The sequence below is a fragment of the Macaca mulatta genome, chromosome 8 (assembly GCF_049350105.2).
Source record: "Macaca mulatta isolate MMU2019108-1 chromosome 8, T2T-MMU8v2.0, whole genome shotgun sequence".
Classification (NCBI taxonomy): Eukaryota; Metazoa; Chordata; class Mammalia; order Primates; family Cercopithecidae; genus Macaca; species Macaca mulatta.
This window is the reverse complement of record NC_133413.1, coordinates 136,007,168-136,029,656: the sequence shown is the minus strand read 5'-3', so window position 1 is coordinate 136,029,656 and position 22,489 is coordinate 136,007,168. Positions and strand designations below refer to the sequence as shown.

General features: G+C 47.4%; 1 long non-coding RNA gene across 1 annotated transcript; it reads right to left on the bottom strand.

Annotated features, from left to right (window-relative positions):
- Positions 1 to 1,624: 1,624 nt before the first annotated feature.
- Positions 1,625 to 10,137, bottom strand: LOC106999938 (uncharacterized). Its single transcript, XR_001446853.3, has 3 exons — positions 10,030 to 10,137; positions 7,046 to 7,124; positions 1,625 to 1,799 (listed from the first exon to the last, which is right to left on the bottom strand). It is a non-coding gene; the product is annotated as an uncharacterized LOC106999938 (long non-coding RNA).
- Positions 10,138 to 22,489: the final 12,352 nt, after the last annotated feature.

The window sequence follows — 22,489 nt, the reverse complement described above, 5'->3', positions numbered from 1 at the left end:
TCTTATAGGATGGTTATGTATATTAAATTAGTTCATATGGGTACAGCATGTAGAACAGTGCCTAGAATATACTAAGCTCTATGTAAATGTTTGTTAAATAAATACATACATGACCCCCCACCCTACCCAATACATCCAATACATCCACAATAAGCTTTCCTAAGAATCCACAATGTACAAAGCACAGTTCTTTGCAGAGAAGGGCTTATGGACGCACATGTATCTGATACAGACCTTGAAGGGCAGGGAGAAATTCCCCAGCAGGGTGGGAGGCCAAGGGGGAAGGGAAGCCATCCAGGCAAAGGGACGAGCATGGCCTGAGTCACAGTGGCTTGAGAGCACAGAATGTGTTTGGGGCAGGACAGATGCTGGTGGGGCTGGAACTCTGAGTCAGAGGAGAGGTTTAGGAGCTGAAGCTAAAAAGATGAGAGAGACCAAATCTGGGAGAAACTGGATGCTGGAGTGAGGGACCTTGGATGTGTGGCCCACTTGTCAATCCAGGAACGCACCAGGCCACCATGCATGTGCCCCGCTCTGGGTCTGGCTCAGCCTGGCCCTGCCCCTACCCCTTCTGCCATGCAATGAACACTGAGTTTCAACTGTGTTCCAGCTCAGTGCTGTGCCCAGAATCTAAAACTGAATAGGGTGTGTGTAGTCTCTGCCCTAAAAAGAAGCACAAAGTCAAAAAGGAGAAAGAGGTGGCTACGTAGACACTTCCAGGATGGTGGAAAAGAGGAACGGGACCCTAGACAAGGAGCAGCTCCAGCTGAACTTGAGATGAGCGGGGGGAAAGGTAAAGAAAGGATGCTCTAGTCTGTTAGAAGGCACCAGAGCGGGACACTGCAGGGCCCTTCAGAGAACTGCTATGGCCTGGCATGGCTGGAGCAAGGGTCACACAGGGGGCGCCGAGGGCACGGGACAGAGCAGCAGGGAGGAGGTGACCAGAGGCAGCAGCCAGACCAAGGGATCACATCATCACCCAGGAGTCTGTGGGCTCCAGAGGGATTTTTGGAGGGGAAGGACCCAAATAGAACTACATTTTAGCTCCCCAGTGCCAGAGCCTGAGAGCAGAACATTTGTGGAGGTGGCTTATCTGAGAGGTGATTCCAGGAAGCAGCAGTGACAGTGAAAAGAATGAGACAGGGGTGGGAGAAAAGATTGGAAAGGGTATGTGGTTGAGCTGGTTACCTCTGTGGGCAGCCAGAGCCCAGTCCTGCTGGCACCCTCCGAGAAACCATGAATGAACTTCGTATGGTCACCAACTTTCATCTCCTGTTGATTGAGGGCTGCCTGTAGAAGGCATCAACTCTCCCCTAGGACTCAATAGGAAATCTTTTCAGCCCTTGCCTCTCTCCCCACTCCCTTCTTTTGGAGTCCTCATTTCTATTCCAGGCTGTGCCTGGGCAGGGGCTGACTGGCCTTCTGTGGCTTTGAACAAACCCTACATGTTTGAAAAGGACACCGACAGCACACACAGAGCTGCCCTCACAGCTGTGCTCAACTCAGTGGTCCAAAGGGGCACACGGGGCCCAGAAACACCTGCAACAATCCCCGTGGGTACAAGACACATCAGTTAGAATTATGTGTAACTAAAAATAACAAAGAAACAAAAAATAACAGTGGCTTAAACAAATGAGACCTTTATTTCACTCTTTCATTGAAGAAGTTCAGAGATAGTGACTTATGGCTGATATACTTCTTACAGTTCATCCTTTCAGCTGTGGAAGGTGATAACCCACATAGTCCAAAGAACTTGCTAGAGCTCGGGCCATCATCCATGTTCCAGGCAGCAGATAGAGCTAGGAGAAAGAAGAATGCACCCTTTCCATTTTAAGGAGACTTCCCAGCACTTCCACAAGTCATTTCTGCTTATATCCTCTTTGTTTTTTGTTTTGTTTTGCTTTGTTTTGTTTTTTGAGACAGTCTTACTTTGTCACCCAGGCTGGAGTACAGTGGCCCAATCTTGGCTCACTGCAACCTCCACCTCCCGGGTTCAAGTGATTCTCCTACCTCAACCTCCCAAGTAGCTGGGATTGTAGATACACGCCGCCATGCCAACCTAATTTTTGTATTTTTAGTAGAGATGGGGTTTCACCATGTTGGCCAGGCTGATCTCAAACTCCTGACTTCAAGTGATAAGCCCACGTTGGCCTCCCAAAGTGCTGGGATTACAGGCATGAGCTACCGCACCTAGCCTATATAGAACTTAGTCATTTGGTCAATTCTAGCCACAAGAAAGTCTGGCAAATATTGTCTTTTAGATCATTGATCACATACTTAACTGAAAATTGGGTATAACTAAGGAACGGAGAGAGAATGATGGACCTTAAGAGACAACCAGCATCTTAAAAGAACTCCCAGCAGCCCCTGCCATAGGATGTGAGATGGGAATTGGGAGGTTAATCGGGAAGCGATTGTGGTGATCCAGAGCGGCGCAGATGAGAACTTAAGCAAAGGCACCAGGAGTGAGGATGGGAGGGAGGGATACATCTGTCCATCTCTGGGTATGGACTGGACAGGACTTGGCGATGGATATGGAGAGTAAAGGAGGAAGAGGAGCAGGAATGGGTACCAGCTGTGGACTCAGGTGACAAGGAGAATGGCCATTCACGCAGACAGAGAACACATGAGATAAACAGCCTGGGGAAAGACCATGAGTTCTGTTGGCAGGTTTGGTTTGTGACACCTGAGGGACAGCCGCAGGGGTCCAGTGAGTAGAGAGTTGGGTGTTCAGGTAGATGGTCAGGAGAGGAGTCTGGGCCAGAGCTAGCAACTCGGGGGGCATCAGCCATTGCAGTAGAGAAGAGTCCTCGGCGGGGGAATGTGAGCAGGAAGGAGGGGTGCTTAGACCCAGCATCCAATCTCAGAGGAAAGAACACAGCTGTGAGTCACATCACCATGGGGCAGAGTCAATTCTGGTGTTTACATCCCTTGTTGGCCATGTCCCCAGGCTGAAGGACTCAGCTCCAAACAGGAACCCCCCTTGTAACTTCACTCTCTGGGTTCTGAAAGCCACTTGATCTTCAGGCCTAGGGCTGCTAATGGATCCCTAATATGGGCAGTCCTGGAGTGCTCAGTCCTGGAGTGCTGCACTCTCTCTTGTTAGATTTCCTGAATCCTGCCACAGTTTTATAAACAGCACTTTCTTTAAATTCTCCTTAAGTACAAAGATAGATAGAGAAAATAAATGAATGGGTGGGTAGGCGGATGGATGGATGGATGGATGGATGGATGGATGGATGGATGGATGGATGGATGGACGGATGGATGAATGGATGGATAGGTGAGTGGATCAAGGGATAAGAGGATGAATGGATGGGTGGGTGGATGGAAAAATGATAGGTAATAGAGAAAGATGAGCTCACAAGGGAAACTGAGGAGGAACATAACACCCAGGGAGGCAAGAGGAGAACCAGAAGTCCAGGGAGAAGTGAGCTACAGCGTCAAATGTGATCCCCACATTAGTTAAGAGCAGAACTGTGATGCGCTCTTTGGGTTGACCACAGAAGGTCACTGATGACCTTGACAAGAGTAGTTCCATGTGTAAGAGAAGCTAGACTGTAGTTGGTAGAGGTGGAGACATGAGGTGGAGATGAGGAAGTGGGGACAACAACTTTCTTCCTCATCTCCTCCTAAAAAGCCTGGCTTACATATTGCCTCTTCCACAAACTTTCTCTGAATCTCTCTCCTTCCTCTGTGGTCCCTGAGCATCCAACTGGCCACCTGCCATTGATGGTGAGCTCTCAGGGCAGGGGTCCATGTCTCAGGGCAGACATGATGTCATGGAAAGACCACTGGACTCTTTGGAGCAACGGAACCCACTGTCTGTCAGTTCCCTAGAAGGAAGCACATCCTGACTGACTTGGCCATGTGCAGGCTCTGGGGCCCCTGCCCAGTGTCTACTGTCCCATATGACGGGATTGGGGGTATTCCCCCAGCTTCCATCCAGCTGTGGCCTCCTAGCTGGTCAGCATCCACTAAAAGACTCCCACCTGTTCTGCTGTGGTCCTCATCTGCTCCCTCAGCCATGACAAAATGTAGGAGCATCCCATTTCCCTGCGGCCTGGTGGTCACAGACATCCTTTTTCCAACCTTCTCTGGAACTGGCCAAGACCAAAGGCAATCTCTTTTACAAACTAATGCCCAAGCTATTCCTTGGGGTTCAGTAAGGACCCGGCCGCCCCTGCCCAACCAGCTTTGCTCATCACTACCCAGACCTGTCACTGCAGGGTGAGTCACCTTGGCCCTGATCACTCAGGCCAAGGCACCAGCCAGGTCTGCATCACCAGCAGAATGAAGAACTATATATAGCCAGCCATGAAGCTGACATTTATGGGGCACTTCCTGGTACTCATATCAACTCAATTAGCCTCGCAACAACTTTATGAGATATATGCTATTCTTACCCCATTTCATAAAGTAGGAACCTAGGAAAGATCAATCTTTGTAATAATTTGACATCTTCAGATCCAACTCTCTTTTCTCGGCAAAATCATGAGGAAATGAGCCTGAATGGAGAAGGCAATTAACACTTTCGCTGGGTGCCTTATACATGCCAAGAGTGGTATCTTATTTGATCCTTACAGCAGCTCCAGGAGGGAGCCGTACTTTACCACTGATCAGCCTGAAGCCCAGGAGGGGTAGGATTAGCCAGAGGGTTAGTGATGGAACACAGGGCTATGGTTTAAAGCTGGGATGTCTTGGCTGGGCATAGTGGCTCACGCCTGTAATCTCAGCACTTTGGGAGGCCAAGGCAGGCAGATCACTTGAGGCCAAGAGTTCAAGACCAGTCTGGCCAACACGGTGAAACCCAGTCTCTACTAAAAATACAAAAATTAGCTGGACATGGTGGCAGGCAGGTGTAGTTCCAGCTTCTTGGGAGGCTAAGGCACAAGAATTGCTTGAACCTGGGAGGCGGAGATTGCAGTGAGCCGAGATCACGCCACTGCACTCCAGCCTGGGTGACAGAGCAAGACTCCATCTCAAAAAAATAAAATAAATAAATAAATAAATAAAAATAAAGCCAGGCTGCCTCATGACAGATCCTACCCTCCTAGCACTCTTCTATTTAATCTGCTTGATAATTCACAACTCTGAGAAGTGGGTAATGTTATTCCCACTACACAGAAGAGAAAAACTAAGGCTCAAGCAGGTTGCAATGACCTGTCCAAGGTTGCTCTGTAAGTATGAGATCCAAGGGCTGAGAGGTGGACTGGGGAGGTGGGAATGAAGGGGAAGAGCTGAGATTGGAACCCAGATGTCTGACTTTGAAGCCTATCCACACCAAGCAGGAAAGATGAGATTGGGGAACAAAAAGCTTGTCTGCCCCTCAGATTGTACCATGGCTTCTGTGGCTTTTATACACACACACACACCCCCCATTCTGTACCACAGGCACAGTGATCTGCCCCACGCCAGCCTCGGTACCCAGCTGTGACCTTGTGACATGTGGATGGGGTGGGGAGGGTCAGGGATGTGTGACGGGCTCTTACTCAGTCTAATGCACTAAGCTCCATGCTCCCTACGGAGATGGGGAAGACGGAGTGTGACGCAGTTGTCACTGGCTCCTCACCTTCCCTGCTCTGCTCCACCCTGGCCAGGCCACTCTGAGCCTGCAGGAGGAACCAGAGAACGGCCTGGCTTCTGGGAAAGGTGACTCACTCACAGTACACGGAAAAGAAGTTGACTTTCTCGTTTTCTGGGCCCAATTAGAGGTCATCCTTGCGCAATCCTGCCCTTTGAATCTCCTGGGTGAGACCTGGTCTGGAAATCTGTGCTTCTTAGACCTCAAGACCTGTCCACCCTCCCTGACTAGTTGCAAAACAATCACCTGTTCAGGGCCATCACCTGAGATACTGCCTGCAGAGGGACGACTTCCAGCTCCTGCTTAGGTTCCTGAGAAGGATATCCATTTCCCACTGGGAATGACAGTGGCCTGTGCCCGATGCCTTTGACCTCACCACATGTTGCTGCCCCTTCCTTCTCAAACACTGAGAGTGCCTGTTCCTAGGAAAGGGACGGCCCCTGCCTCACCTAGGGGAAAGATCTGGTTAACCACTCCAGAAAAAATCTAAATCAACCGAAATGCTTTGGGACACCCATCTTGCCCCAAGTCAACTGTAGTGGGGCGGTGGTAGAGTCAGTCATACAGCCATGGGTTCAAATCCTGGCACCACCAAATTGCCATGTGACTTTGGGGACCTTCATCTCTCTGAGCCTCAGTTTTCTAACCTGTAAAATGACTTGGTTATTATGAATGTTGACACAATAATATCTCTTAGGATTCCATGTAAACTAAAGAAAATAGTATGTGAGAAAATGTCTCGCACTGTGTAATCCCCACTCTCCATTCACTGCTACCACTTTCAAATCTGTGATCCTACAGTCTCCTACAAGCCCCACGTCCAGGCTCAGCCTGGACCCAGTAGTCCATGACTCTCACCTGGTACTATGGACACAGGCCTTTCCAACCTTCCATTGTTGGCAATTTACTGCTCTCCTGCTTGGGACAAATTCCTTTCTCCACTACATCCAATTCCTTTTCAGGATCACAAGCCTCAGAGAAAGAATTTCAGCTCATGTGTCAAAGTCAGCAAGGCCTGGGGAGGCTCTCTGGCCCGTACAGAGTCACACAGCAAGTCAGCAGCAAGTCAGCCTGGACCCAGGCCTCACAACCTGGGCTCCTTCTGCACTGCTGAACCCCTTGACCTATACAGAGTCTGCCTTTCAACGACGGGAGAGTTCTGGGTACCTGATTCAGAAAGAAGGCCTGGCTGGCACCCCAGTCTGCATGCAGGTCCCTTAGGGGTCTATCAGATGCCAGCTGGAACTCTAAACAGTTACGAACTTTCATTTCTATCTCTAATTCTTTGTACGCTTGAGAAATTCTAGCAAAGACAAGCAACACCTCACAACCCCCTTGACTGATGGTCATGGAGTCCACAGAGCTCTTCTGCCTCCTACATCTGGTCTGCAAATGTAAAACATGGAGGATGCCTGCTCAACAAAGTGGCGAGACGAAGTGCAGAGAAGGCGGCCAACTTACTTAGGTCACAGGGGTAGTGCAAAGGAAGCCAGGGTGAACTTCCTCTCCGTTCCATCTGCTTTGATGGGCAAGGCTGGACCTGCAGAGATGAGATAAGAAGAGGAAATGCTTTGAGTTCTTGGACCCCCCAAGCAACCCTCCTAGAAGAGACCACGTTACCAAGGAGCCTTTTCTGTCCCCTCACTGAACCCTAGAGACCAGAGAAATCAAGGACTTATGTTCTACCTTACATTCAATCATATGTTTGATTTCACAAACACTGAGACCCTCCAACATCAGAATAACCAGAGGACCCTTTTTAACAGGCAGATCCTGGCCCCACCCCAGATCCACAGGCTCAGAATTTTCCCAGGGGTGGAGTTCCAAGTATGTCTATTCCTGAGAAGGGTGGTTCTAATGCCGAGCCAGGGCTGGAAACCACCAAATCTAAAATTAATCATAGGAAATGAATACCGAACACATTCTAGGTGCCAAGCAATGCCACCATGGTTAGCCTTGCCACACCCAGCAAAGTGGGTTTTCTCGGCTCCATTTTATCATGAGGAAGGGGGAAAGGAGCATATCACAAGGAGGCTAAGGGGTTTCCTGAGCCACAGTGGAACCCGCATATAAATCTGGGTCTTTCTGACTTCAAAGCCCAGCCTTTCCTGTACCTCTCTCTGCCCACTCTCACATGAGACATCCTGTGCTAACAGACCCTAAAGATATGAGACAAGTTAGACTCATGCCTGGGCCAGGAACTGACACCCAAATGGGGGCATCTGACACATAGACAGTTAACTCTACCACAGAGCTGCCTGAGAGGCGCCAAGGGTTATGAATCCAGCAGTGGTATGCTGGTAGTCCAGTGGAAGGGCGAAGGAAAGCTTCTCAAAGAGGTGATCTTTGAGTTGGGTCTTGAAAGATACCATGGCATGTCCACCTGTCGCCTGACCATCCGTGTATCCGGCCTATGTACCTATGCCATGTCATGCACTGGATTTCGTCTTAGGGATATGAAGGCAAACAGGACATGGCCCCTGCCCTCAGCATGTTCAGAGTCTAGTGTTCTGAGTCCTCCAGACCTTTCATCCCTCCCCCTTCCTCAGGTTCTTCCTCCTCCACCTCCTCCTCTCTTCAGCCCTGCCCCCACCACCCCTCTGCTTCCTGTGGTGTGGTTAGCTCCCATAGACCCACAGTTCAGAGCACCCTGTATAGTGAGCCAAGCCTTCTTGGTCACCCAGGAAGTGAGGGTGCTCCAGGCACAGTGCTCAAGGAGGAGGGAGTCACATGGGCCCCACCCAGGCTGGACGAAGGGATGAGCTCCAGAGGTGCAGTGTGAGTCACAGAACATAGGCACCTGAGAAATGGGGATAATCAGACTGACTTCCCTGGGAAGTCAGAAAGAGAGATGAGATAAGAATAGAAAGTGCTTTGAGCTCCTCAGAAGAAAGACGCTATCAACAGATCCAGGGTATTATTAGCACCGCCATTACCTGCCTCCATTAAAGGGACATACATCTGACTACATGAGAAATCATTAACTTGTCCTGCAACCCACACATTGTTGTATTTTTCACATAATTTCATTTTTATTATTAACAGATAAGCCTGTGAAACACTCCTCGAGCCATTCGAGCATGTTAATACCCCTGTTCAGGCTGGGTAGGGTCTCTTCCTTCCCATACAGCTAGGAAAGAGCGTAGCTCAGGGAAAAGAGGCTGGGCCTCCCACGACTCCCCCAGCTCCCTCGTCCAGCTTCCCCCTCAGTGCTCCAGAACCACATCTTGGCCCCTGATTTCACTGTCCAAATTCTCCCTTTCCTGGGTCCTTCATACCTTTCCTTGCTTCACCTGCCAGCACACATCTGCCTTATCTATCCTTCGATTACATGCAAGAATAATTTAGTGAACGCCTGCTGGGTGCCAGACATTGGGGAAACAAAGATGAAGTTGGACACAGTCCTCACCTTCAAGCAGACAAGTACACAGGCTATTCTTTCATTCACCCAACAAGCTCTGAGCATTTTATTACGCGTGGGACTCCATGCTGAGAATGCAGAGCAGTGAGATGAACACACGTCCCTACCCACAGGAAACTCACACCTATGTGTGGAGACTGACCCCAAAACAACCACAGAAACACACACTGAGGTGTACTAGAATAAAGGAACACCCCTGAGTCCTGGGGAAACGTGAAACAGAAGGGGAATCATTCCTTAGCCTTAGAGTGGGGATGGTAGGTCATGATAACTGACTAGGGGAGGTTTCCCAGAGAAAATAGGACATGAGCCAGGTCTTAAGGTGCTAGGGAAGAAAGGGCATTGCAGGCAGAGGGAAGAGCATGAGCAAATGTGGAGGAAAGAAAAAATAGGTGTACTCAGGTCATGGGGAGGAGCCTAACATGGCTGGGGAGTTCAGGGAGTTGGGAAGAGGCATAGACATGAGGCTGAGTACAGAGTGAGCAGCAGATTGTTTAGAGCCTCGTATTCCGTAACTATAATTACAGGTCGCATCTATAGAACTAACCACGAGCAGTCAGGTGTGAAATGTTTTCCTTGTAGTAACATGTAAATCTCACCACAGCCCTAGGAGGCAGCACAGTTATGATCCTCTTTATAGATGGAGATGCTGAGATCTAGAGCCTTCAGATGCCCAGCTAGTAAGAGGAGCAGCAGGCTCAGAGGAGCCCTGGCTCTCAGGGGTTTGTTTGCAAACGGAAGTAGAGGGTTTTAGGCAGAGGAGGATGAAGAGCAGGTTTCTCCTGGTAAATAGAGGTATTGGAGGTGACGACGTGATGAGGGTAGGGGGCACTTCAAGTGGCACTTCAAGTGAGAGTAAGAAGGTGCAATTTCTGAGCGGAGGCTAGAAAACAGGAAGGCTCCCCGAGGGGGCCTCAACCTCCTCCGCAAACATCAGGGGTCAGCACAGAGTGCAGCTGCAAAGGAAAGAGCTGGAAACAACCTTACAGAAAGTCCTCTGTTGGGTACGACATCTCTTACTTACATATTCATCCCTTCATCTGATAACAGCAAGGTGGTTCTCCATAAAGCAGCACCATCCTCCTCCACCCCATTCTAATCTACAGTGTTTGAAAGGGCTGACCCTGCCTGCTCTCCCACCCTTCATAACCCCTGGCCACTATGGGCACATGACTAAAGTCTGGCCAATCAGAACCTTCTACCCACCCGTGGGCACACGACCAACTCCTGGCCAATCAGAACCTTCCACCCACCTGTGGGCACATGACCAAGGCCTAGCCAATCAGAAACCTCTACCTATCTGAAGCCTGCCAGACTCAATTCTGGGACTTTAGCTAGGAGAGGGAAGACACTTGAAATCCCTGAATCCAACGAGAACTGAAGCTGTCTTGTCCCGGAACTTCACAGTTACAAGAACCAATAATGCCCCTTTCCTGAAGACACTTATTTGTGTTTCTGACACTAGCAACCAATATAATCCTGACTCTATTTCCCACGTGGGCTGGCTGGAACCCATGAGTGATTGGAACATGAATGATTTGCTCAGACCACACAGAGGGTCCTCTTGATACAGTGCTTCCTCCACTAATGCAATGAGTCGTCTAGGGCCACTGAGAGTGAAAGATAAAGTCCCCACTTCAATCTGGGACCTTGGATCTTTCCTGCTCTATCTGCAAACATGGCCTCCCTCAAACTCCAATATTCTGGAGGGCCCTGTATTTTATTTGCCTTATCCAGCTACCACCTGTACCATCGTTTACTAATATGTCTTTAAATCAACCCAGTTTTTTTAATGTAAATGGACTTGTTTCAAATTAAATTTTGTATCACTATCAAGGAGAAATGCAGTATCATTTACCATGAAAATGCAGGGGCAATCAAAACAGCCACAGTGTTGATTCAGTTAAGGCTAGATAGATTCCATTGTCTCAGACTCACCCTCTCTTTGTTAGAAAGAGAGATTTGTGAGTGTTTAAAGATGTGCTAGCACCAAAGTGTTGGGGCCCCACCCAAGATGTCCTTGCAGTCCCAGCCAACACACCCACCCCCAAGCTGCTGTGAGCAATGCACCCTTCTCCAGAGTATTACCTTTGTGGATAGTCAGGAGCCGTCTCACAGGGAAATGCCTAGGAGTCACACACCCCCAACTAACTGGAAGTAGAATACCCAGTCCCTCAGCCACAAGGAGGGACCAGCTCTGCAGGGCCATTCATGCTTCAGACTGCCCATGGGATCAGACTGAGGCTGTTCTCCAGCTGAAACCATATCTGTGCTGAACCCCTTCCATTGCCTTCTCCAGCCTTCCGCACTTACATACAGGGTTCTCCTACATCCCTTATGTAATAAATCAATTACACAAGAAGCTCCACTCAGATGCTATCTCTAGGGTGAAAGCAGACGCAAAAAAATAGCCCAGATCTAGGCCCACAATGATGGGGGCTTCAACCAGAGTGGTAGCAGTGCAGGGGGTGACAACTGGCGAGTAAGTCATGCTTCATAAGCACTACTCATTCAATCCTCAATATAGACAGACATTGGAGGTACTGTTATTAGTCCCAGAGGTACTAATATTCACTTTAGAAATAGAGAAACTAAAGCTTAGGGAAGTTGATAACTTGCCCAACGTCACAAATATCAGAGCCGGAATTTGAACCCAGAACTGTCTGACTCTAGAGCTAGAGTTCTTGCCTATCAAACTCTCCTACACTGTCTGTGTCATGTCACTTATGGAAAGATGTGTGCCAGTAGGAGGCCTCATACAACATGGACAAACATGTTAGTCTGGGACTCAGAACTGGGTTCCAGCTCTGCCTCTGCTTTTAAACACTATGTCAACTCAGGGAAGTTTCTTCACTTCTCTGAGCCTCAGTTTCTGCTTCTGAAAAACATGAGGAAATGAGTTCAAGTACTTTTTGACTCTTCTCCCAGGGTACTTTGTCTATGCTTCCAGAAAGTGTAAAATTTTATCTTGCATGTCTGCCTCCCTAGCGGTCATGTTAACCCCATGAGCCTGTGCTGGGTACAGGGCAGGCACACAGAAAATACTGGTTGAGGCTGGGCGTAGTGGCTCACGTCTGTAATCCCAGCACTCTGGGAGGCCAAGGCGGGCGGATCAAGAGATCAAGAGATTGAGACCATCCTGGCCAACACGGTGAAACCCTGTCTCTACCAAAAATACAAAAATTAGCCAGGCGTGCTGTGTGCACCTGTAGTCCCAGCTACTCAGGAGGCTGAGGCAGGAGAATCACCTGAACCCAGGAGGTGGAGGTTACAGTGAGCCGAGATTGTGCCACTGCACTCCAGCCTGGAGACGGAACAAGATTCCATCTCAAAAAAAAGAAAGAAAGAAAAGAAAAGAAGAGAGAAAATACTGGTCGAGTTGAACAAAATGAATGGGATGAAATGGAATGGAATAATTTCTATCATTCCAACAGACCTTCCAATGAACCTTCATACATTGGGAGTTGTGCTTGCCTAGTGATATAGTTTGGATCTGTGTCCCCTTCGAATGACATGTTGAAATATGATCCCCAGTGTTGGAGGTGGAGCCTAGTGGGAAGTGTTGGGGTCATAATGGGGTGGATCCCTCATGAATGGCTTGGTGCCCTCCCTACAGTAATGGATGAGTTCTGGTGCTGTTAATTCACAAGAGAGCTGGTTGTTTAAAGGAGCCTGGAACCTCTTCCTGTGTGTCTCTCTCTTGATCCATCTTTCACCATGACATGCCGGCTCCCCTTCACATTCTACCATGAGTAAAAGCTTCCTGAGGTCTCACCAGAAGTCAAGTAGGTGCTTGTGCAATGCTTGCACAGCCTGCAGAACTGTGAGCCAAATAAACCTCTTTTCTTTGTAAATTACCCAGTCTCAGGTATTTCTTTATAGCAAAGAAAAATGGACAGATACACCTTGGAATAGATACTTGGCAGCCACCCTCTCTTCTCACAGCTAACCAGGGCTGGTGACAATAAAAGATCATTCATGGAACATATTCCAGAGGCTAAGGCCCAGGAAAGGGAAAAGCAGAAAGAAAAAGAGAATATCTTATCAGGGGTTCCAGATGAGATCTTCAATATCCCATGCAGGAATCTCATAAACCCTCCAACCCACCTTTGCAAAACTGTGTCATCCCCTAATACCTGTCCCCATTCTGTGCTCTTTACCTCAGTAAACAGAAGCTCCACCTGACCAGTTACTTAAGCAAGGAGCCCTAGACTCATTCTCAATGCTTCCCTCTCCCTTCACTCCCCACCCTAGAGATTCCTGCCCTGAATATTTCACAGGGCTGCTGCATCTTTACACTGCTTGCACCCGCTTTCAAGTCAACAGCGTTACTTGCTTGGCTTACCTTAGAAGAAGTTCAAAATCCTTATCGTGGCCCAAAAGGTTCTGTGTGACCTCTGCCTGACCTTATCCACCCCCTACTCCTCACCTTCCCACCCCCACCTTGTTCACTCACTCTTCCCTCCACCCCACTGCCCTTCCCTAGACTTCCTACACTCTGGCCACGCAGGACTTCAAGTGACTTTTGAGAGTCTAGCTCATTCCTATCCCTGGAACTTCATGCTTGGAACGCTTCTTGCTATTTCCCCAATGCCTCGTGTCACATTTCCAGGCTGCCCCCCTTATCCTTCAGCCCTTATTAGCCCTACTTCTGCCCCTAGCTATTCAATGCCCTTAAGACACTCAGTGCTTTTCTAGTTAATGCTTTGCTCACTTGTAATATTTGTTTGTTATCTTTATAAACTTTATGGACTAGACATGCCCACAGCTCTGTCCCTAAAGCCTGGAACAGTGCCTGGCATGCAGCAGGGCTCATTAAGTATTTTTGGGTAGATGAATGAGTAAACAAGAGGAAGAAAGAGCAAACCAATGTGTGCGCCTGGCACTGTCCCTTTGCTTGCACCATTCCTTTGGCCTAAACCAGTCTCTTCTCTTCCTTCTCACAAGGCCACCCCTTAATCTCACTTGCTCCAAGGATGCCTCCCTGGTAGCTCCTCTTAATGGAAGAGATAAATACTCCTTTTACTGGCTGTCACAGGACCAACGTGTTGTCTAAACTCACCACGCTTCAGTGAACCCACTGTAGCCTGTGACCACACGCTGCTCTGTATGTGTAAATCTTGCCTCCCTGCTAGAAGACAGCTCACCGAAGCCTGATGCTGTTCCACATGGTAACGGGTGCCAGATAAAGGAGTAGAGGGGGTCACATGCCTGAAAGTGAGCTCAGCAACCAGAAGGTGCTAACTCGTGGTAAAAGGTTTGAACGTGACAGCATGTGATATAAATGTAGCCTAAGTTCCTTTCCTTTCAGGCACTTAGTGAACACTGTCTATGCGTAAGGCTCTGAGTTAGAGTGGAACAGAAGAGGGAAAATAAGCATGAGCCCTGATCCCTACCTGCTGAAAGTTTATGGTCTAGTTACAACATAAGACTTGATTGTAAGTAATCACCATATAAGGCTATCGGCTCAGTGCCCAGGAGAACCCCACCTCCGGAAGTCCATTTCTTTATCACTAAACAATCCCAAAGTCTGGCCCCATGCCCATGAGGCACCTGGTGTTGGGTTCCCCTTCTCTTACTGGGCGCTGTTCTCCTCCACAACATCATCTTCACTAGAGCTCCTATTTCCATCTTCCTGTTTTATCTTCTCCAGTGGGATATGTGTGTGCGTGTGTATATGTGTCTGTGTGCGTGCACGTAGTAGAGGTAGCTTGCCCCAGATGAAGTGCATGTTGCTAAAACCATTCCTAAGCTGTCTGCGGAATCAGCTGTCCCCGTTCCCTGGGAATTGTTTACAAGCGCTTGAACTTAATGACCTGCCTCTAGCAAATGCATCCAGTTGGGCAATGTGGTCAGTTGGGTAAATGCTAGACCCTGGAGTCCAACGGTCCCAGTGAGAACTTGGAGTCTCTAAGCACGCTTTCAAGATCCTTTCATGGTAAAAGCAAAGGTGATTTAGATTTATTGAGTGAGAGATGTCCCTGATACCAAGAAAAATAGATGAGTTGGGAAAGGTGACTCTGTTGGCACTCTTCAGGGATTGAGACGGGAGTTGCCAAAGTTTCTCAAATACCACCACCCCCACCTTGAGCGGCTGGGATGATGAAATACTCTGAAGAGTTTGATTGCCTGTACTGATGAGCTGGACTGAAGCCCAGCAATCCAGCCTACCTCCTAGTGGCCACTAAGGACTCCAGGTTGGACTTGCCATGTCCCTACAAACACTTTATGGACCAGAGCACAGCTCCCCATAAAGCACAGTTTCCATGTTGCCAGTAGCAAGATGAGTTACTTCACCTATTAGCTGGCAAATGAAATGCCAGGTGGAAGCAAAGTGTTGAAACACCGAAATAGATGCATCCCCACCCTGAGGGGTGATGAAAGACTTGGAAGAGGCCTTCACAGGCACTTGGCACATGCACGGGAGAGCTGGTAGGTGGGTGCTGGGACTGGGGATGCCTGGCTGCAAGAACTTGACTTGAACCTGAGCATGCCATGCCTGATGGTGGGGAGGGGACTCTGGAGATTATGCAGCTGCATGTGGGAAAGAACCTAGGCAGAATTTGGCAAACAGATTCAGCTTTTGGTAGCCTTGGAGGGAGTCTTTACTTTCTGGTTGAAAATTCCAACCTGAGAGGCCGGGTGCGGTGGCTCAAGCCTGTAATCCTAGCACTTTGGGAGGCTGAGACGGGCGGATCACGAGGTCAGGAGATCGAGACCATCCTGGCTAACACGGTGAAACCCCGTCTCTACTAAAAAATACAAAAAACTAGCCGGGCAAGGTGGCGGGTGCCTGTAGTCCCAGCTACTCGGGAGGCTGAGGCAGGAGAATGGCGTAAACCCGGGAGGCAGAGCTTGCAGTGAGCTGAGATCCAGCCACTGCACTCCAGCCTGGGATACAGAGCGAGACTCCGTCTCAAAAAAAAAAAAGAAAATTCCAGCCTGAGTCTGATAGTCCTGATAATTCCCTAAGATTTTGTAGCTAGGCTAGGCACGGTGGCTCACGCCTGTAACTCCCACACTTTGGGAGGCCAAGGTGGGTGAATTGCTTTGAACTCAGGAGTTCAAGACCAGCCTGAGCAACATGGTGAAACTCCATCTTTACAAAAAGAATACAAAAAAGTAGCCAGGCATGGTGGTTCACACCTGTTGTCCCAGCTACTCAGGAGGCTGAGGCTGGAGGATCACCTGAGCCCGGGAAGCAGAGGTTACAGTGAGCCAAGATCGCACCACTACACTCCAACCTGGGCGACAGAGTGAGACTTTGTCTTAAAAAACAAACAAAAAATTATTGGCTAGAAAGAGGAAGAGAAGTCTGGTTTCAAAATGGGGAGAGAAAGAAGAAAAAGGAGGACTAAGGGAAGAAATGGGGAGGGAGAAAGGAAGGAAGGCGGAAGGAAGAGAGAGAAGGAGAGATAGAGGGAGGGAGGGAACTACAGAGAATGAAATCTTTGAGATTATGTCTGATAATATTGCTTATCTGAAATATGCCAAAAGTTTTAAAACAATTTTCCCCAATAAATGGTATAGTGTGTATGAAAATGTGTGCAAGTGCATGTGTGTTTGTGAATATGTGTTAGAATAGTGTATGTGGTATGCGTCTGTGAGCATATTTGTGCACGTGTATTTGTGTGTGAGCATTAGTGTGTGAAAATGTGTGTGTTTGCACAATGTGTGTGTACACGTGCCTGTGTGTGCTTATTTATGTACATATGCAGGTGTGTGCACGAGTGTGGATGTGTTTGGGTGTATCTACATATGTATGCATATATGTGCGTCTATGTCTATCCAGCACCTGGAATGAAAACAATGTTGGAATAAACCCCAGGAGAGGTGGGATTGTATGCATATTGGCCACACAGCAGCTGTGTGACCTTGACCAAGTCCTGTCACCACCTTGGACCTCAGTTTCTCATATGTTCTAGTTCCTAGAACAATAGCTAGCACATAGTAATCACTCAACAAAATATTTACTGAATGAGCAACTGTTATTCAGGGGTAATATTGGCTACTTCTTAGGATTGAGGAGATGACAAAATGAGAAAACACATGCAAAACTATTCTCTGTGTGCTTGGCACATAATACAAGCCCCAAAACGGTCAGCACCTCCCTTCTGCAACTTCAGTTTTTTCCCTTTGGTAGGAGGTCAATGAAGGAAGTGACACACAAGGCCAAATATCTCTTGCAACCCCCTTCCTTAGGCAGAGTACCACGGGACCAGTCCTTAGCCAATTTCCAGGGGCTTCTGAGTCCCCATTATGTTATATATTAGCCAGGCTTCTTCCTGCTCTCAGTCAAAGGTTGACAGCAATTCATTTGCAAAAATTAAATGCAAGATTGAATTTTAACAACTCGGAAATTTGAGGTCATGCTTGCTTTTTAGTGACCTATAGGGGCAGAGAGCCTGGTGAGTGAGCTGATTCCCTGACCTTCCATCTGTAAAACACACCTGTGGGTCACAATCCTGCAAAGTAAGAATTCATATCCTCATTACGCAGTTGAAGGAATTAAAGCTTAGAGAGATTGTGACTGGTCCAAGGTCATCCTGCTTATTCCAGGCTGCCAGAGCTGCCTCCAAGTCCAATAAGTGTTATTCAGAAGCTTTGAGGAGGTAAAATCTCCTCACCCGAGCAGACATTAAGGAGGTTTCTACGTTTGAACCCACAAACATCTCAAAATCTCTGACCAGTCAGCCCCGGTTGAGTATTGGCAGATAGAGCCAGGGCCATGTGGCAATCAGAAAACTAGTCAGGTGGCACTGGAACAGTGCCTCTGAGGTATTCCACAAACATGGGGAACAAACACATTTGGTGTTGCAATCCTGGCCACCCGGAGCTGCCGCGTTGGCTGTTTTTTGAGAACGAACTGCGGATAAGGAGTTTGAGGGCTGATAGCGCTGGGATGCCCAGACGGGTGGCCATCTTGGAGACTGTGTCAGCAGTCAGGAGACAGAGAGCTCTTTCGGCCCCGAAACCCCTTATAGTTATAGCCAGAGAGACCCACTCCTCCCCAAGCGGCCAAAAGCTGTATCCCAAACCCCTTAGTGAGGCATTCAAGGCTTTCCATGGCCCAGAAGTCACCTACAGTTTCATCTCTTCCCACAACTCCCCTTGATAGACTCACAACCCAGGCCAACAACCTCTGACTGGATCCCGGATGTACCTCGTTCTTCACCACCTCCCTGCCCAGGAAACAGACTATCTCCTCCCCTCAGAAGAACCATTCATCCTACAATCCTTAAGACACAAGTTAATTAGGACCATATCTCACTTTGGATTTCACAATGCCCTCTGGGATGATTAGTATAACCGGTATGAACTGCTCCATAAACTCAGAGCACAAATATCATCACATTATGCTTCTTTTTCCAAAACATCTCTTAAGCAGTCACCTACATTAAAAGCAGGAAGTCCAGAATTTTCCTCTGGAAGTTTCCTCTGCTCCCAACAAATTGTCCCAAAACCCTGGGGAGGCCAAGTGTAAACAAAAATGAGTCCTCTTCAGACATCAGGCACAGAGGAACTGGTGTCTGCTCAATTTGCAAGTGCCACGGACCTGTCACAGGTTCTCGCTGTGGAGGCTTACATATACATAATTTCTTGGATACATGCAAATGGCAAGACCAAATCCCTGACCTACAGCCAGGGGCCCCATGTTGAGCTCTGAAAGTATATTTCCAATCCTTTTCTCATACTCAGCTATTTCTCAGGATACAAGAGAACATCAAGAACACTAAATCAGAACTTGGTCTACCTTCCACCACTCACAAATCCCTTTTTACCCACCGTATGACTACTGTAGCAAACACCTTCTCTTTTTGAAATCTCCAGAAAGGGAATTTTTTTTTTTTTTTTTAAAGAGTCTTACTCTGTCACCCAGGCTGGAATGCAGTGGCGCAATCTCGGCTCACTGCAACTTCTGCCTCCCAGGTACAAGCAATTCTCCTGCCTCAGTCTCCCAAGTAGCTGAGACTACAGACATGCACCACCACACCCGGCTAATTTTTGTGTTTTTAGTAGAGACGGGATTTCGTCACGTTGGCCAGGCTGGTCTCAAACTCCTGACCTCAAGGGATCCGCCCGCCTCTGCCTCCCAAAATGCTGGGATTACAGGTATGAGCCACTGCGCCCAGTCAGGAAATATCTTGTAATACCTTTCCCTCAAGAGAATGAGGGCTGCCTGCACTGCACCTGCCCTTCTCATGGAAATTGGCCTTAGTACCTTTCTTTTCCTGCCTGTACCTTGCTGTAACTGGCAACTTCCTCACTAAAATAAAAGAACAAAAGCTCAAGTTAAATCTCCACCAGGGCACCTCCTATGAGGGTACCTGCAACAATTGCAGTACATTTCAGGACCACATAATTGCTCCCAGGCACAGCCAGAGGAGAGTAATTATCTTTGGGAAAGGCCTACTGTCTACCAGACATTTTGACACAAATTATTCTGTTTAATCCCAACAACAATGACAGCAAAGTGGCGTGAGCTGCATTTTACTAAGGAACATGAGGCTTAGGGTGGAAAGGGGCTGAAAGCTATACAACTGTGAGATGCTTGACCAAAGTCTGTCTCCTGCCCTGGAGAGAGTCACAGCTTGCTCCTCCCACCCCCAGTAGTTCACTGCTAGTGAGATCAAAGTAAAAGAAACATCCCAAGCAGCCTTAAAGAGATAAAGGGATCATAAAAGGGCAGCCTAAAGACTTAGCACATAGTAAGTGCTCTATTAACAGTTGTAAATGGCAGAGTGGATACTTCTCCTGTTTTGTGCCCAGACATGGGACAGATCAATGAGGCATAAGGACTGATTCTAGCACAAAACCTCACCTCTGAGTTTACCACGAAGGAGAAGATTCACTTCTCAACTATTCTCAATCAACACTGGAATGGAAATACACTATCAAAAAAAAAAAAAATACAGAGAAAGGGTGAGAAGAAAACCCAGGAGAAGAAAATGCTAACTTCCTTTTTTTTTTTTTGTAAAGAGACAGGGTCTCACTATGTTGCCCAGGCTGACCTCAAACACCTGGCCTCAAGCAGTTCTCCTGCCTCTGGAACCACCACGCCCAGCTCCAAGAATGCTAACTTCCAAAATTCCACCTGGAGGAGCTTGGGAGACTTCCCAGAGAAGGGACATTTTAGCTGGGCCTTTGCATGTACATAATAATAACAACAACCATAATCTACTAACTATAATTAACCACTTGCTCTGTGCCAGGCACAATATAAGCCTTTCCCATAAATATTGCCTCATTTGACTCTTCCAAGAACTCTCTAAGGTATATGCTATTGCTTTTCCCATCATACAGATGAGGACACCAAGATACAATAAAGATACAGTAACAACAAACCAGGAATTGTTAAAGAAGGGATTCAATCTCAATTCATCTGTCTAGTCAGAAGTGAGCCTGTGACAGGGAGAAAAAGGCATTTCCTCTTTTAATGGCACACTCCCCTTTGGTGAACTCCCCCAGGAAGGCAGGAAGAAGGCAAAAGCCAGGCAAGGGGGATGGTGAAATCTGTCCCTGCCTGAGGGTGACTCTCCCTGCCCACTATTAAACAGCAGCACAGTAAATCACATACTCTATCTAGCCAATTAGATAAGATACTCATTGCTTGCAGAAGAACAATTAAAGAGAGACTTTGGGATCCTTTGCTCCAAAGTTCGCCAAGGGTGAGCATGGAAAGAGAGTAAATGGCCAAAGGACCCATTTTCCTAACAAAAAGAGCTATCACTTACCATGAGCAATACATGTACTAGGCTTTTGCAAGCATTATCTCATTTTAATTTTCACCAACATACTCTAATAACTGTAGATAACATCCACTGATTGTGAATCCTGTGGCAGGCATTCTTCTAGATGTTTCTACAAACTCATTGGATCTTCACAACACTGTACACTATGATTATTGTGATATTACATATGTTTATTAAATATATGTACATTATATATTATAATAATATAATATTATTGTTGTAATATTATTATGTAATATTATTAGTTTCATGCAAAAGTAATTGCAGTTTTTGTCATTCCTTTCAAATTAGGTTGCACCAATCTAAATTATATTATTAGTATTATTGTCTCCATGTTACAGAATCAGAAACTGATGCATTTAAGGGCAATTAAGTATTTTTTTCCAAGTTAATGCAGGTGATTACTGGGAAAGCTAGGTTTTGAACTCAGGCAGTCTGGTTCCGGATCTCATACTATTCACCAGGATCTATGTCGCCCTATAAAGTAGGTACGATTATCCACATTAAAAAAACAAGGAGGCAGAATTCCACAGGATTCTATTAATTGCCTAGTCTTTTTGGTGACAAAATCAACATTTGAACCTAACAGCCATGCTCTCAGCTACTTGGCAATAGCAGCCCTGGTCCTGCACAGCCTTGCGATGTGCTATGCACATCATTTCTCTCCATGCCTTTTCCAGGTGTCATAACCTAGAAAAGAAGAATTTGAAAGTTGATAGTTCCCAGTGATCTGGTCAGCTCAGACTCCCCAGGACGCACTGGAGAAGTTTAACACTCCAGGTATCTATCACTTGAGTAGGAAACCAGTTACTTTCTGGCAGGCAAACCACAGCCTAATCCATTGCTCCTTGTTTGCCTGAGGATAATTTGGGGTTTCTGCCACCACTCCTCTTATACCTTTGTGACAGTCTCCAATATTGCCACCAACACTTTCTCCCATCTTTCTACATACATCTGCTCCTCACAACAAGAGGTAAAGTCTGTCTTTCCCTCCGCTTGAATCTGGTAGGGCCTTGCAATTTACTTTGCCCACATAAATGTGGTAGAAATAATGTTCTAGAATTTCTAAGCCTGGCTTCAAGAGTTTGGGAAGCTTTCTCTTCTTGCCTCTTGGAATCCAGCTGTCGGACTGTAAAGAACCTTCAACTACATTACGAACATGAGAGACCACATGAGGAAGAGAGGGCCTGAGGATGGGAAGCCATCTTGGATGTCCCAGCCTCGGGCAGCTCCCAGCTTAGAGCAGCTACTTGGCTAACATTGGCTATACAACATAAGAGCAGAAAACTGCTCAACTGTTGGGAGAAAGAATAAATCGTTGTTGTTTTAAGACATTACACTTGAGAGTGGTTTGTTACACAGTAATTGAAAGAACTCCATTTCCTCCACCTTATCTTTTTTTTCCACCACAAAAGATTACTCCATAGCTTACTGGTGTCAATGTCCATTGGATTACAGCATTTAAGTGTGCTCATGCCTTCATGACTAACGACAACTTCTGACCTAAGACAAAGGGCAACCGTGTGGGTCTATTCACTCAGTGTGAGCATCTTTCTGTGCCAGGAATATGCTGGAGCCCAGAGAACCAGAGATAACTAAGACACAGCCCATGCCTTCAGAAAGCCATGTTTGGGGAAGAGCTAGGAGTGATGGGATCAATTTGTTCATTCATTCAACAGCATCTATTGAGCGCCTACTATGTGTCAGGCACTCTGCTAGTCATTTGGGCTA